The following is a 13,543-nucleotide window of genomic DNA, read 5'->3' on the forward strand; positions in this document are numbered from 1 at the left end:
TCAGATATGATGCAAATGTTCTAAAACGGATTGTGGTGGTATTGCACAACTCTGTGAATAGACTAAAATCCATCGAATTGTACAATTTAAGTGAGTGGGTTGCATCCTATGTGAATTACATCTCAATAAAATTGCTATTAAAAACAATAACGAGGGGTTTCCCTGGCAGCCCAATGGTTAAGACTCTGCACCTCCACTGCAGGGGGCGCAGGTTCAATCCCTGGTTGGGGAACTAAGATCCCACATGCCACACAGCCAAAAAGAAAATAATAATAATAATGAGAAAAATGTCAATAGTGTCAAAGTTGAGGAATTCTGCCATACACTGTCTTACTAAGATTCACCCTGTGTGGGCCTGGAGCTGCTGCTTTTTCATTCTCACTGCTGTGTAATACTCCATGGTGTGAACATACCACGATGTAGTTGTCCATCTTCCTGCCAGTGAGTATTTGGTTCGGTCCCAGGTTTTGCCACAGTGAACAGAGCTACCGTGCACATTCTTGTACCCGTCACTCAGGGCCCACATGCAAGAGTTTCACTTTAGGGCTTCCCTGGTGGGGCAGTGGTTGAGAGTCCGCCTGCCGATGCAGGGGACGCGGGTTCGTGCCCCGGTCCGGGAAGATCCCACATGCCGCGGAGCGGCTAGGCCCGTGAGCCATGGCCGCTGAGCCTGCGCGTCCGGAGCCTGTGCTCCGCCACGGGAGGGGCCACAACCGTGAGAGGCCCCGCGTACCGCAAAAAAATAAATAAAAGAGAGAGTTTCACTTTGGCACATACCTAAGAGAAAAATGACTGAGTCACAAGGAACAGGAAAGTTTACTAGAAAATGCCAGCCGTTATATGAGGGACTTTCTACTCAGGCCAGGCGCTGGGCTGACTATCTACCTGTTTTCTCACCCATTTTAAGAGACGAGAACGCTGAGGCTCAGAGAAGTGAATGAACTGGCCCGGCCCAGGAGGGGCAGACCAGACATCAGCTCTCGGCCACACGTCCTACAGCAAACTCCCCTGCAAGCGTGAGTGACAGGCTTCCCCGGGCAGGTGTGCTGCAAGCAACAAGGGCGTGGGGAGGGGCCTTGCACAGAAGCCGCTTCCAGCCCAGCCTGGGTGCGGAGCTGACAGCAGGTGACAGCTTGTTTAGAAAACAGCCCATTGCTTCTGAGACATACATATGGAAGCGCCTCCAAGAGTCTTCCCAACCTGGGGCCTGCTGAACTTTCTGGAACGGTAGGCCAACCCACATCACACATCACAGCCGTCTCCTCAGGCAACCAGAATCTTCCACCACCCCAACGACTCCTTCCTGCCTTGTGTCTCAACTCCAAACGACACTTGCCCACCAAGCAGGGGCATGAGGGTGCAGCAGTGATGCCCGTGGGGTCTACTAACCCCAGGCCTTGTTCCAAATCCCACTTTTACCACGGACTTGCTGTGTGACCGGGGGACGGTGACTTGACATCTCTGAGCCTATCTCCTCACTTAAAATGGGGACATCGATACAGCAGCTATACATCCCAGGCCCCAAATCCAGGTCTACAAGATAGAACCAATTTTTATTTCTTTCCAATCGACGCAGAGTCAATTCCAAGCCCTCATCCTCCCAAGATGATAGAAAATTTAGTCTCAGTCTCAGGATTGTGGGTCCTCCATGCTGGCTCCGGTCAGAGACCAAATCTGAGAGGTCCCTCTGGCCACTGGTTCCCACTGAGGACCTGGGAGATGTTTGGGATCCAGGACCATGCGGCCCCTTCTGGTGGGAAATTCTTTAGCATCTGTGTGGTGGGGTCAGGGGGGGAGGGAGCTTGCCTGCCCTGGGACCTCTTCGGTCAGGGCACCCTCTTCCTGGTGCACGATGTAGCTTCTAGATCCTGTCACCTCCCAGGAGCACCGCTACCAAATGAGGTCATCAGGCCTGCTTCCCTCCTGCCAACTCCAGCGTGTGCAAATCTCCCTCCCTCTCTCGCTCTCCCTCCAGAACCAAAAGCAACTTCACAGCCAGTTCCGGGATGCCTCCTGTCCTACAGGAAGAGAACTTCCGCTCGACCTGGCTGCTGAGCCAGAGACGCCCTCACCCAGCAGCTTCTGCTCCCCTGGGGTGCGATCGGGAATGGTTTGTGCATCTTGCACACCACTTGCTTAACAGGAAGTTGCCTGCCTCCACTTTTTTTTTCTCTTTCTCCCCATTTCTGAGAGCATGTGGATCTGGTTTTTACTCTGCTTCAACCATGCCGTGAAAGACCATATCCTAGAGGTGCTGGAATAAGACAGAAGGATCTGGGTCCACAAATGGCTGCAGAGTTGAACCTCTGGCCCTCCTGGGCATACTGCCCTCCCTCAGACCTCTTACTTCAGAGAGATACAAACTTCTCTCTTGTTTTAATCAATGTGGTTTTTCTGTTTTTTGGTGGGGTGGTGGGTCTTTGTTACAGCAGCTGAGCTTATACCCTGACTAATATGTGGGGTTTTCACAAAAGGCTTGTGATGGTTAATTTTATGTGTCAACCTGACTGGACCCTGGGCTGCCCAGATATTTGGTTAAACACTATTCTGGGCATGTTCCTGAGGATGCTTCTGGAGGGGACTGACATTTGAATCCGGAGACCAAGTAAAGCAGATTGCCCTCCTTAATGTGGGTGGGTCTCATTCAACCATGTGAAGCCTTGAGTAGAAGAAAAAGGTGATGAAGGGAGAATTCACTCTCTCTGCCTGACTGTCTTCAAGCTGGGACATTGGTCTTCTCCTGCCTTGGGACCCAGACGCAAACTGGAGCTCCCACCATCAGCTCTCCCGGGTTACCAGCTAGCAGATGGCAGACTGTGGGACTTCTCAGCCTCCATCACCATGCGTGCCAATTCCTTATTTATTAATTCCTTATAATAAATCTCTTTGGACTTCCCTGGCGGTCCAGTGGTTAAGACTCCACGCTCCCAATGCAGAGGGCATGGGTTTGATCCCCGGTCAGGGAGCTAAGATCCCGAATGCCACACAGTGCAACCAGGAAAAAAAAAAAAAAAATCTCCTTATAAATGGATGGATAGAGATGCTAGGGATAGAGGTATACAGTATCCTATTGGTCTGTGTCTCTAAAGAGCCCAGATTAATACAAGGCAAATAGACTATCTTCCAGAAACTTTTACCCTCTACTTGGAAAAAAACAGAAATCAAGAAAATACAAAGGGCTGAAGTCTGCCTTGGAATCCGGGGAAAGAAAATTACAGGGTGAATAAACACGAATGAGCAGCTCCATGAAGAATCCTGCCAATAGTTAACAATACCGTATCATATATTTGAAACTTGCTAGGAGAGTAGACCTTAAAAGTTCTCATCACAAGAAAGAAAAACTTGTCACTATGTGAGGGGGTGGATGTTAACTAAATTTATTGTGGTGAACATTTCACAATGTATAAATATGTCAAATCATCATGTGGAACTCCTAAAAGGAATACTATATTTTATGTCTATTATATCTCAGTGAAACTGAGGGAGGGGAATTAAACTTGAAAAACAAAAGAATCCTGCTACAGCCATGCCTACTGTGGAGGGTTGTTTGAGGGATGAAGGGGGGAACGCATGCACACAGGGCAGTTGGCTCGTGAGGCCTGGCCTGCACTGAGTGCCCTGTAAGTGGCAATGAACCTTGGGGCAGGGGCACTGAGCACGTAGGATCCTGCCTTTGACGCTTCCCAGGACATGTGATGTTGGGTACATCATTTCACAATGGCAACAAGTAATTATTGAACACTTGCTGTGTGCCAGGCACTGTTCTAGATTCTGCGGAGACAGTTGGGGGGTAAGAAATACCTAGTCACAGCCCTCTGTGAGCTGGATTTGGGGGCCTTGAGAGGTGCCAGCACGGGGGTTCTTAAATGCCAGGCTGACCAGCTCTAATGTTCAGCAACAGACATGGAAGAGCACAGCAGATGGAGTGACGTGGCAGAGGTGGGGGGAGGGTGACGAAGCTGGCCAGGAAATGCATAATGGATTAGACTCAGATAATTAGCATCTCCAGAAGGGAGAAGAAAAACCCTGACTTCTGTGATGGCTCAGCAGAACAACTATCTCTAATAAATACTAACCCTTCTGGCTTTCCTGCTAATGGTCACATGGTAGGATTTTTCTTCTCTCCTCTCACCACCGCTCCAGAAGTTAGGCATGGCCGTGTGACTTGCCTGGACCAACGCGATGTGAGTGGAAGTGATGTAAGTTGCTCCTGAGAAGAAGCTTTAAGAACCAGTGCACAATTTCCCCCATGCCCAGTGACGGTCCATGTTGCACATGGCATGTTCCATCAGTCTGTGTCCCAGAATGAGGAGCCCATGGAGCATAAATGAGACACGAACTTTGGTTGTTTTAAGCCACAGGATTCCAGGGGTTGTTTGTTACTGCAACATAACTGAGCTGACGCTGACCTGTACACCTCCATTTCACAGATGAAGAAACAAAGTCTGGAAGAGGTCACATAGCTTACCCAAAGTCAAACATGGAGGCACAGCCAAGACTCAAAGCCAGGCCTGCCCATCTCTGCAACCTTTCCGGAGGTGGGGTGTCTCCACCCTCAACACATCCAGCCAAACCCCGTGCTGCTAACCCCTTCAATTAAAGCCAATTTCAAGGTCTTCTGGTTTCTAAATGAACAGCCCCGATCATGTTCATTGAAGACCCTGTCTTTTCAGGCTGCTCATTTTATCAGAAGCCGCCAAAAAGATAAATGGCCCCGTAACTTATTGTTCTGCTGCAAAGCACCTCGCAGCCAGTGGCAGCACAGATGCCAGGAATAAATCACATCTGATCTTCCGAGAGTCAGGCTGAGCTCCCTTGAGGGACGTCAGAGGCCGGGGGGTGGCCTGGAGCAGCCACGGACCCTGGGGGACTTCACGGAGGACCACAGAGCTGCTGGGAGGTCTTCCTCAGGACCCCAGAGGTCTGGGGTGAGCATCATTGGTTTCTAATCTTCCCAGCATCTATTTCCCCTTCTTAAGGTTTAACAGCAACACTTTTTCTTTGGGGAAAATCATCTCTCAGCCCGGATGGGTCAGGTGGGGTCATGACTTTCACCCAGCTTCAGAGAGTGGACACATGATCTAGCCCAGCCACTCGCAGCCCCACGTCCTGTCACTGCCATGATTGGTTCAGGGTGGGGATATACCCTGGGGTGATGGGACTCGATTCTCAGATTTCTGTTGAAACTCTAAGAAAAGAGAAGTTGTCTTTTTTTTTTTTTAAATAAGAGGAGTATATTTATTTATTTTCTTGACTATAGATCTAATATTTTATTTATTTAAAAAGTTTTTTAACATCTCTATTGGAGTATAATTGCTTTACAATGGTGTGTTAGTTTCTGCTTTATAACAAAGTGAATCAGCTATACGTATACATATATCCCCATATCCCTCCCTCTTGCATCTCCCTCCCATTCTCCTTATCCCACCCCTCTAGGTGGTCACAAAGCACCGAGCTGATCTCCCTGTGCTATACGGCTGCTTCCCACTAGCTATCTATTTTACATTTGGTAGTGTATGAGAAGTTCCCTTTTAACAGTGGTTGCTTGCAGAATGAATGTCTTTTTCATTGTGCTGTCTCTAGCTGCTGGCACAATTACATGCATGTAGTAGGTGCTCAGTAAAATGGGCTGAATGAATGAGTAAGCAAGCTGGAGTCAAGACAGCTGGGTTCTTGTTTGGACTCGGCCAAATCGACTCTGTAACATCAAGAATCTCTCCTCATCTCAGTTTCCTTGCTTATGGAAATGGAGTTAATGATTGCACTTACCAATAGCTGGTTATATCGGTTAGCTATTGCCACCAATATGCTGTGTAACAAATAACCCCTAAATTCAGTGGCTTAAAACAACAATCGTGCATTATCATTCACACATCTGTCAGTTGCATCTGAGGGGTCACCTGATCCAGGCTGGGGCCTGGCTGGTTAGCTCTGCTCCACCTGTGTCTCACCCTCTTGGATCAGCTGGCTAATCCAGGGTGTGTTTGTCACATACCATGGCAAAGGTGCAGAAAAGTACAAAGCCCCTTAAGGGACAGAGCTAGCCCAGAATCACTTCCACTTCTTTTTTTGGCTAAAGCAAGTCACGTGGCCACACCCACAGTCAAAGGGTAGAGAAATGTGCTCTATCCCTTTGGTGAGCAGAAGTGTCAAGTCACACAGCAAAGAGCATAGATGCAGGGAGGGGTGAAAAACAGAGCCCAGGTGTGCATTCCTCTACGCAGATGTGACCATCTTTGTTTATCTGTTTCTTTGCTCAGTGTCTGCTTCTCCACCGGAGTATAACTTCCTCCTTTGTGTGGCTCCTTACCTACTCTGCTCCTGGCGGTGGTGGTATCTCCAGCCCCTAGAACAGGGCCTGGGACAGCAGTGTCCCCCTGGGACACTGGACAGACGAGAAGCGGTCCCCAACCTCCCTCCACTGTCATGAAGACTAAACCAGGTCAGGCATGCAAGCAACACTCTGGGAGTTACAGAAGCCCTCCCAGAGTCACGATTCTGACCCCACCTCCACCTTAAATCTCTGCAGGGGACAGGGGTGACCGTCCCATCTCTGGGACGGGGTCCAGAGCCAGGGGTCCAGTTCTGGGTGGCGGCGTCACATCCACATCTTGGTCAGTCTGTGTCTCTCAGCCTGGCCCGGTGGTCCTGGAGAGGCCCCACGGTGCAGCTCAGACCCCATTCCCTTGGATCAGGAATTTCAGGTTCAACTCCGCGCCAGGGACACAGATCTCTCTGGGGTAAGAAGGAAGTGCCCCGAAAGGCCCCAGGAGAGACAGCCCGCTGTGGCCGCTCGCTTGGCCCAGAGCCCCTGAGGCCACAGTGCCGCCTTGTGTGGTTTCCCTCGAGCCCTCCCTCCTGTCTGCTAGAAACAGCAAAGTCACGGACCCTCTGCCCCTCCCTGTTTGCCCTTCCTGGGAGAGCTGCCCGCCCCTCACGTCCATCTGGCCCTCGGTGTCTCCATCCCTCCAGGTGGACTGGGCTCCCTCCAGCCCTGCACACAGGAAACATCTCCATTCTGCCCCCGCACTGCACACTTCAGCACAAAAACCTTCTCCAGGCCCAGCCCGAAAGAACCAAATGTTCCTCTATTATGCAAGCTCATTTCTCTCTTCCTGGCGGGCCCAAACTGCAATCTGCACCAGGGGAAGAGAAGGCGACGGAGGCCTGAATCGGGGAGCCGAACAGCTGTGGCAGGAAACCCTCCCCACCAACTAAGGCTGCACTGTCACCGGCCCCCTCCCCTCCCCAGGACCCAGCAGGACACATCAGCAGAGGGGCACTGTGTCAGTGCCTGTCACCAAGAACTAACCCAGCTGTCCTTGGGGTTTGCCCAGGACAGATAACCCCTGGCTACGTTCAGAAAGAGCAGAAAAGCGTCACCCTTAGCAGTACATCAGGGGTGGGGTCAAAGGCAGGAACTTTGCATAAAACAAGGCAGGAACTTTGCATAAAACAACACATGGGTGTCTGTGCCAGGCTTGGCTCTAAACACCTTCTCATTTAATCTTCATACTCTCTGAATAGATGCCCGTATTATCCCCCTTTCACAGAGGAGGAAACTGAGGCTCAGAGTGGGTGACTCAGCTGAGAAAACACAATTAGGAAGCAGCAGAGCTGGGATCCACACCAAACAGTCGGGCCCCAGGACAGAGCTTGTCCAATTAACTGCTGCTCTGTCAAATGTGTGGATCAGTTTTTAAGTCCCAAAGCGCTTCCCGCTAGGCTAAAAGCCACACCACTTGTGAGCCAGCAAAACTACTTCTGGGTATACAGTTGACCCCTGAACGACATGGGTTTGAACTGCATGGATTTGAACTCTTATGCCGATTTTTTTTTTAATAAATGTACCGTGTACACTACAGGGTTGCACGGTGCAGGGCTGGTTGAATCCATGGACGCAGAACCTTGGATACAGACAGCTGACTACAAAGTTATACTCAGATTTTCAATTGGGAGTGGGGGTCCACACCCCTAACCTCCACATTGTTCAAGGATCAACTCTATACGCAAAAGGATTGAAAGCAGAGTCTCAAAGATATACTTGCACACCCGTGTTCATAGCAGCTCTTTTCACAATAGCCAAAAGGTGGAAGCAACCCAGATTTCCATCAATGGATGAATGGATAAGCAAAACGTGGTCTATCCATACAATGGAATATTATTTAACCTTGAAAAAGGGAAGGAAATCCTGCCACACTACAACACAGATAAACCTTGAGGGCGTTATCCTAAGTGAAATAAGCCAGTCCCCAAAAGACAAATTCTGCATGATTCCACTCATATGAGGTCCCTGGAGGAGTCAAATTCATAGAGACAGAAGGTAGAAGAGTGACTGCCAGGGCCTGAGGGAAGGGGATGGGGAGTTAGTGTTTAATGGGGACAGAGTTCCAGTTTTGCAAGATGAACAAATTCCTGCTTGCCCTCCTGCACCTCCGCCATCACCGTGGATCACATCCAGGCTAGCCTGCTGGTAGAGACACATGGAACAGAGCAGAGCTCTCCCAGCAGTCCACGCAGAGGCCACCCAAGATCAGCCAACAGCCAGCCACCCCCAGACATGTGCATGAGCCCAGCTGAGACAGAAGAACCCCCAGCCAAGTCTAGCCCCAACTGTTGACCTGCAGACTCATGAGCCAAATAAATGCTTATTGTTTGAGGTAATCAATATCTGGGGCGATTTGTTACATAGCATTATTCTGCCAATAGATGACTGATTCAAACTCACATAAAAGGCCTCCAGCCCTTCAATCATTTATTCAGCTGCTCCAACACATAAGTTTTAAGCACCTACTCTGTATCCAGGACAGAACAGCTGGCAAGGCCCTCCTGGAACCCACTATTGAAAGGGGGGAGACAGACTAAGATCCAAGTACTTATGACGATGTGATTAAGTGAAGGTCTTAAGTATAGGGGCCGTGGGAGAAGCACACGAGAAGGGCACGTATCTCAGGCTTAGGAGGTCAGGGAAGGTTTCCTGGAAGAGCAGTTGTTGAAATGAAGGCCTGAAGAAGTGGGAGACGGCCAGGTGACGTTTGTGTGTAGGTAGAATCAGGGAAGGGTGTCCCAGGCAGAAGGAACAAGGGTAAAGGCCTTGGCCGGTTGCGGGGACGGAGCCTGGCTGCTTGGAAGAATGGCAAGGACGCTGAGAAAGTTGTGCTGGAGCCATTTCTAAGCTAGGACTTTATCCTGAGGGCCCGGGGGTGGGTGGATTTCAAACGTATGCTGCATGATCAGATGTGCACTCGAGAAAGATCACTGGGCAGCGGTGCGGAAGGGGTGTTAGCTGAACATGCACTTAAGCCCAGCTGTGAAAGCTGCCTGGAGAGTCAGAGGTCCCTGTGCCAGAGTGCAGTGCGGACGGTGCCCTGGTCACCAGGAGTCGCCAGTGTCCCCGCTGTCTCGGCTGCCCTTTCCCGGGCTGGCTCCCTCTGGGGTAGCGATGCAGAAACTGAGGTTGTCCCCGGGCACCAATGAGGAGGCAGAGAGGAGGCCTTCTGCCACATGTCCGCCCTCTCCCCTCCCAATCAGCAGGCCACCACCAGCTGCAGAAGATGCCCTGCCCAATCGGGAACCAGGACACCCCCCACGGGCCACCTCCAGCGCATCGGTGGAGAGTGAACTTGCTGATTCTGGGCAGTGACAGGGCCAGAACCCTCCTGCCAACCCCATCCAAACGTGGCCACCTGGCCCTGCCCCCGGCACCCCTGCCCCAGCTGGCCTCCCTCTGTATCCGCAAGACCCCGCATCCATCAAACACGACCATCCACTGGCATCCATCACTCCAGAGAAAAGAAATAAAGACGTTGCTGTAGCGTTGTCCCAGGATTAATGTCCCTGCTGTGAAAACAAACGTCGCGTCTTCCCGCCAACATTTATTTTTGATAAATGCTGTGACTTTGCCTTGACATTTCGGAAGCAGCGGGAAACCATTACCCGGTGACAATGTTCTATTCCACTGACATTATCTCTTAATTATAATATGCAAGTAATGCTGAAAAAAATGGCCCATAAATAGCTCGTTTGGAGTTGCTGCATTCTGTCCTGTCGAGGAAATGCTGAACGATTTCATTCCGCGCTTGCAAATGAGGGGAGACGAATGAATCTCTGGGGGCTCCGTGTGTGTCCTGCCTCTTCAATGACAAAGCTCGCAGGGTGGCGGGAGGTGGCAGGGAAGTGATGATTTCAGGGCATCAGCTGGGCTTGCACCCCAACCCCGTCCCATCCATCCCCATCCCCAAATCGGAGTGCACTTCACCCTGATCACAATTAATAAGGCTTCAACTCCAGTCCTGCAAAACGGTTTGCTATGAGCATAGAGGAGAAAGGTAGTGCTTTTTTTTTTCCCCCAGGAAATTAATTCCATTCAGGGGCAAAGAGGTCAAGGGAAGAAAGTCTGGAGGAAATCCCATTTTGCAGCTCCTCTGGGTCCTTAAGAGCCAAAGAAACATCTGCCGAAGTTCAGAGGGAACAGGGTTCCGGGAGGGGGTGCTTGGGGACAGGGCACGCAGCGGCTTTGGAATGACGCAGGAAAGAAACCTGGACACCCCTTTGGAACTGGTGGACAGCGGAAAGGGGTCAACCAAAAGTCAGACTCATAAGATTAACATTTATGGGAACCTGACACTTTGGGAGCAAAAAGGGCCAAGTGAATTCACGCTTTGGAAGTCTCAGTGCTCCAAACACAAACCAGTGAAAACTCAAACTCTCAACCAGCGGCTCTCAACCAGGGGTGGTTTTGCCCTCCCCCCGCAGGGGGGCATTTGGCACCGTCTGGAAACGGCTTTGGTTGTTACAACCAAGGGTTGGGCATCACTGGCATCTAGTGGGTAGAGACCAGGGATGCTGATGCCCAAGATGGTCCCACCACAAAGAACTGTCCAGTCCAAAGGTCAACAGTGACGGTGATGAGAGGGGAGGGGTTGGTGAGTTTGTTGGAGAAGACAAAGAGCCTTGATGGTGGTTGAGAAGAATCTAGAAATAGTTGCCCACTTTGTGAAGAAAATGTACAAATACATAGCTTAAACATCCATGGGGAGCCTCTAAAAGGATGGAATACAACCTATAGTTTCTAGATGGCGGGGAAAGGGGAGCATATGAAAGCCCATGCTGGGACTTCCCTGGCAGTCCGGTCGTTTAGACTCTGCGTTTCTACTGCAGGGAGCACGGGTTGGATCCCTGGTTGGGGAACTAAGATCCTGCGTGGTACGGCCAAAAAAAAGAAAGAAAGAAAGCAGCCTACCCTGGAGTATAAGTACCAACCCTGTCTCAGTTGAGTTTTCTCATCTGCCCTTTGAGACTGTTATTATGTTTTCTCTTTATTTTACAGACCAGGAAACGGAGGTTCCCCAGGTGGGTATGCTCAGTCACTACGGCAGTCAGGGAGACGCAGGGGTCACGGGAAGAGGGTGGCCTGGGCTCAGATCCTGGCCACATCACTTGCCAGCTGGTCACACTGGGTGAGCAACTTGACCTCTCAGGGCCTTTGTTTCCTCATCTGTAAAATGGGCTCATAAACCTGCCCCACGAGGTTGCCCCAGGAATGAGTTGAGATGGCCCTTATACACCAAGCAGGAAATAGAAGCCAGCTCCAGTGGTTTAAGAGATTTTAATCAAAGGAACCATGAACAGAGACGTGGGCAATGCTGGGCAGAGGTGGTGAGGCAGCCAGGGGCCGGCACCAGTGGGGAGCTGTTGCCAGGGGAACAGGCAAAGGGGCTGGGGAAGGAATATCATGCATGGAGGCAGGGGAGAGACCAAGCCAGGTTCTGGGAATTAGGACATGGACATGGTGAGGGAGGGGACACACAATCATCATTACCGTTGGCTCCGTCCCGCGCCCCCTCAATCCGGTTTGCTCCCCACTGTTCAGTGCTACTTCTCAAGAGAAAACCTGGAGCGTCGAGGGGTCGTTTTCAAGGTGGCAGCAGGATGGAAATGAGGCGCTGCCCTGCTTCTCAGAACATGTTCCCGCATCCTGGACAGCCCCCTGCCAGCTTCTAAAAGTCTGTCCCAAGAGTTCAGGTTCAGTGCAAGGTTGAGGGCTCAGATGCCACCAGGGCACGTCAGCATTTATCGAGCGCAGCTGGCCTGGGCAGTGACACGGAGAATGTGTGTCCCTGCTCAGAGCAGCCACGACCCCAGGGGAGGGGGACGGGGACTGCTGCCAGGGAGGCATGAGGGCCCAGTGTGGCCAGATCCTTACTAGATTTTGCAAAAGTAGCTGAAATGCAGATTTTTCCATGAAGTCCCTTGATTTTTAAATATTGGCCACTAATTCAGGTCCCACCCTCCTTAAACACTGCATAAGCCAAAGACAACAATCCTATAGGCCACTGGTTTGCACCCTCTGGTCTGGTCCACGGCCATTCCTCTCCCTTGGGTGATGACCTCATACCAGCCTGGAGTTACCCTAGAACTCACCTGCCCCCGGGTCACGGCCGGAGACACAGCCATGGTGGCTCCCTGCCAATGGGCCCCAGCGAACATGCACCTGAAGCTCGCTGACCCTTTACCTGTCCCCAGAGCTCTGAGCCAAATCATCTCCACAAAGACACCCCAAGCCAGCTGGCCACCTGGCTAAGTCAGGTCACCTCCCTGAGCCTCGGTGCCCTCATCTGTATAATGGGCCTCTGTGAGGCGTTGTGATCATGGAATGAGGGTGTCCAGCAGGGCCCGGCACACAGCAGTTCTCAGTCACCAGGGCAAAAATCATCGAAACCAAAAGGAACAATAAAAGATGGCCTTGGCTTGATTCTCTGGGAGAACAGAAGGGGCCCCAAGACTGTCTTGTCTGTGTTTTCCTCTCGTTCCCAAGAATATCATGAGAGGTTAGCATAGGACCTGAGGGTAGAAGACCTGGGTTTGAAGCCCAGCTGCCCTACGACCCTGCTGTGCAGCTTTTGCCAGCTCACTCAACCTCTCTGAGCCTTGGTTTCCGCACCTGTAATCTGGGATGAATTTCTTCTTGTAGGAGGAATTTGTAGGGACTGAAAGGCATAAGATTAAGGAAGCGCTAAGCACATGAAAAGGCACTTGAAACGTTAGCGTCCTCTCAGAAATTCCCCACGTCCTCTTTTCACGCCCTTCCCGGTTTAGGTATCGAAGAGCTTGAACTAAAAGCTTTACACCTTTAGATTTCCTGAGATGTGCGGTGCCTTCCTCCCCAAGTTCGCGCAGATGTGTCTTGTACAAGCTCTGTGTCTCCTGCTCCCCAGGCAGTGTCAATACCGGCCTCTGCCCAAGGCCTGGCTGTTAATGACGTCACGGTGGGCAGCCTGGGGTAACCTGACCACAACCTGCCTGCTTCCTCCTCCAAGGGGAGGGGCTCCCCAATCCCTGCTTCCCTGCATCTGTGGACTTTCCTTCAATCCACCTGGAGGAGACAGCCACCGAGTGGCTAGAAAGGAAACTCGGTGGGTCAGGGATTTTGGTCTCTTTTGTTCACTACTCTATCCCCCAGGGCCTGTTTCATTGAATCCTTACTACATTCCCGGGAGGTGGGTTGTATCAGTCAGGATGGTCTAGGTTATGGTGCAGTAAC

Source organism: Monodon monoceros, unplaced genomic scaffold, assembly GCF_005190385.1.
Source record: "Monodon monoceros isolate NGI ecotype Baffin Bay Population unplaced genomic scaffold, NGI_Narwhal_1 Super_Scaffold_1, whole genome shotgun sequence".
NCBI classification, from domain to species: Eukaryota; Metazoa; Chordata; class Mammalia; order Artiodactyla; family Monodontidae; genus Monodon; species Monodon monoceros.